Here is a 3,826-nt window from a genome sequence, read left to right on the forward strand (position 1 = left end):
TCAGCCCACCAGGGGGCGGGGCTGGCTGGCATGTGGTGCTGGAGGATCGAACTGAGGTCCCTGTGCTTTGCCAAGCTTGTTTCAAGTAGGTGCTTTAGACCACTGAGCCATCTCTCCAGCCCCCGAAAAATAATTTTATAATTAAATTTTGATTAGTGCTTTTCTGAGGCCTAGGGCCTTGCCTTGCAAGCAGGTAGGGTATTCAGGAACGTAATTCCCTGGGCCTCTGGTCACAAGGATCTTCAATGAGGCCTCCTCAAAGGTCCCATGATGTCATGCCACCCCAGCTGAAGACGTTCCCAGAGGACATAGCTCATTTGCAGAGCCCTTGCTCAGCAAGTGTAAGGTCCTGAGTTTGTTCCCTGTACCAAAACCAAAACCAAAACAACCAACAAACAAAACTCATCTGCTGCAGACATTGCCAGTTTCCTGAGAACCCAGTAGTCATAAAAACCTTGAGAAAAAGACCCCAGTTCGTTTCTAACCTGCCATCTCTCCCTACCAACTTCACCCACACAAGGGTCCTCATTAGCGTAAGGTCACTCCACCATCTGAGTCATCAGATAGCCCTTTCTGTAACTGTGTACACCCAAAAATAATGGCTGCGCCAGCCTGAGGCAAGGACCTCCCAGTCCCGCTGCCATGCATTACTAACTTTGTTTCTTATTTCATCCTTTTGTCGTACCCCTCACACAGGCAGTTGGGAATCTTGGCTGGGTCCCCATACTCTCCCCTCATCAACAGTAAGCTAGGGACCATCAGGCCTCTCCAACTCATTCATAGTGGGCCATCTTTCAATACATACTTCCCATACTTCCGTCAACTCGCCAAATAAACAAATAACACCTTAAGAACTTTTTTGTTTTTGTTTTTTTCGGTACTGGGGACTGAACTCAGGATGCTGCAAGACCTTCTTTTTTACTCCCCTGGCTCCAACATTAAAGTCAGAATCTTGGGCCAGAGATATAGCTCAGTGGCACAGCACTTGCCTGGCAAGGACGAGGTGATCAATTCCCCGTGCAAAAAACCCAGAATTTCTGCTTAATGGGACCATGATCAACAAAATCAGCCTGACCCAGGTATGCATTTTTGTCACTATTATCCCATACCAATAAAACCCATTTGTATACCTACTCATCAGGTTTTACGTATAGGATTTGGAAAACTCAAGACATTCTTTCTTTTTAGGGTTTGTTTGTTTGTTTGGATTGCTATGTAGTTCAGGATGGCCTTAAACTCACTACATAGGCTGGAGAGATGGCTCAGTGGAAAGAGTGCTTGGCTGGCAAGCACAAAGTCATGAGTTCAATCCCTGGGTACTACAAAATAAAATAACTAACTAAATAAAAATAATAAATAAACTCACTACATAGACCAGGCAGGCCTCAAACTTAAAGTGACCTTCCTGCTTCAGCCTTCTGAGTGCTGAGACTACAGTGGGATTACAGGTATGCAACACTACTCCAGGAAAGAAGTTGTTTGGGAAAAATAGCTAACTACCTCTTGAATCAACACACTGTGCAGTTACTCTTAGGAGCCTTCTGCAAGTTTTTGGCCTAGAAGCAAAAGTAGGTGGGTGGTGAACTGTGTCCGTATCTAGCCAGTGAGGTTTATCTGAGGTTAGAGTTTTGCTAATTGAAAATTTTTCCAATCCCCACCATCATGACTTGAAATATAGTTGGCATTGGCAATATTTGATAGTCTCTACGAGGCTTTAAAAAAAAAATACAAAATTTAAAAAAAGTGGGCAATGAATGTGGGTACTGAGGAGCACCAGCTTTGTCATTATCGTGCTTGGTCCACACGGGATTAGTTGCCTCAGCTATACTAGGCAAAGTCAGTGCCACAGAGGGTTGGGGTGCACATGCCTCAGCCACTGTGAGTGGAGAGATCTCTTCCACAGGCAAAATAATCTAGCCATAGAGTCCAATAGCGCAACACCCTTGGGCTGAGGGTGGGGGGAATCCTCCTAGGCATCTCTGTCCTGGTTTCTATTTCTTTTTTTTTTGTCTTTTTGAGACAGAGCTTGGCTATGCAGCTCAGGCCTTGAGCTCACTTTGTCGACCAGGCTGCTCTCCAACTCGAAATAATCCTCCTGCCTCAGCCTCCGGAGTTCTGGGATTACAGGCCTGTGACACCACACTCAGCTTCTATCCCAGTTTATGGGATCCCATTCTTTTCCAATTAGTGCCTTTGCTTCAAGTCTGACCATTAAACTTTACTGCATTTCAGACAATCAAATTATGAGGACCTAAGTTTGGGTTTCTGCAAGCTTAGCCCTATAGCTAAAGGAGATTTTCTTTCAGGACACATTTTAAAAATTTGTAGAGGGCCAGTCAAATAGCTCCGTGACTAAAGCACCTGCAAGCAGGAGCAGAGGCTGGGGGTTCATTCTCGAGCCTGCCATGCCGGCCCCCTCCCCCAGGCGCACTGAGAGAGTGATTGAGACTGGGCATGGTGGCACACGCCTGTAATCCCAGTGCTTGGGAAGCTGAAAACTGGAGAATCACTACAAGTCCAATCTGTATAGTGAGACCCTGTAGACCCTGTAGATGCCTCCTGCACTAAATACTATCTATCTATCTATCTATCTATCTATCTATCTATCTATCTATCTATCTTATATGTGTCTGGAGCTGGGAATTTGAATTTTGTTTTTTAAAGAGCAGAATATATTTATTGGGAAAAAGAAAAGTTCTGTCTGAGAGTCTGAGACAGGGACAGAGGGGACCCTAGTAGGGTGCCGGGGAATCTGCCTTTTCTAGGGACTTTTATAGAGCAAACCATGAGGCGAGGCAAGTGTAAGGTGAAAACATGGGAACTCACTAGGTGGGCATGAAGTAGGAGAAAACTACAGTAAAGTTGATAAAATCCAGGACCAAATGAGGATCAAAATTTGAAGCATAAAAATTTGCTACCTAAACGAATCCCAGTCCAGAGTCTATGAAACAAAAGCAAACTCTTACCTATACCTCAGTCCAATAATCTTGGTGGATGGCCTCAAAATGATACAGGAGAATGAAATTCCCATCCTGAAAGATTCCTGGGACAAGTTTATGTTCTGTAAAACCAAGAATAAATCTTAGGAACAACAGAAGTTAAGAGCAGAATATAGGGCCAGGGAGATAGCTCAGCGGCATAAGTGCCTGCCTGGCAAGCACAGGGTCCTGAGTTCAATCCCTGGTATAAAAAAAAAAGTTTGGGCTGGGGAGATGGCTCAGTAGCATAAACACTTCCCTGGCAAGTGCAAGGGCCTGAGTTCAATCCCTGGTTCTACAAATAAATAAATAAATAAATATTCTGTGGATGTCTTGGCTCATTGTTTTCTTTCACAGATTTGTTCAGAGAGGCTAAGAACAACCAACCAGCATCACTATACTTCCCTTTCTGCCAAAAATATTCAAAAGTGTCATATATGGAGTCACTAAATTACTTACATTTCACACATGGTAGATCATGAGGACCAAATGGATCTACACTGCATGTTACTTTAAAGCAGTTTGCAGCAAGAACTGCCATACTCCCCACGTTACCAGAAGGAAAGACCATGGCACTTTTAGGTCTCATCAAATTAGAGAGCCAACTCTAGGAACCACTATAGCCATGAAAAATTTCATTCTTATAATTCTGTTTCTCTAGAGCCACTTCTGGAACCAAAATCTGTATGAGTCAGTGTTTCCTGGAAAAACAGATTTCATGCAAGGTATACAAGGATTTGAATATTTACAGGATTGGCTCCCATAGGGGCTGGGGAAATGGTTCAGTAGAATAAATGCTTGCCTGGCAAGTGCAAGGGCCTGAGTTCAATCCCTGGTTCCGCCAAAAA

The 3,826-nt window shown here is 44.0% G+C and overlaps 1 protein-coding gene and 1 pseudogene across 1 annotated transcript in view; one reads left to right on the top strand and one right to left on the bottom strand.

Annotated features, from left to right (window-relative positions):
• Positions 1-3,826, bottom strand: part of LOC101570047 (tubulin alpha chain-like) — a 26,203-nt gene that overhangs the window by 7,173 nt on the left and 15,204 nt on the right. The window lies entirely within an intron of this gene.
• LOC111818761 lies at positions 1,583-1,712 on the top strand (annotated as a pseudogene).

The sequence above is a fragment of the Octodon degus genome, unplaced genomic scaffold, assembly GCF_000260255.1.
Source record: "Octodon degus isolate 3935 unplaced genomic scaffold, OctDeg1.0 scaffold00100, whole genome shotgun sequence".
In the NCBI taxonomy this organism is placed as follows: Eukaryota; Metazoa; Chordata; class Mammalia; order Rodentia; family Octodontidae; genus Octodon; species Octodon degus.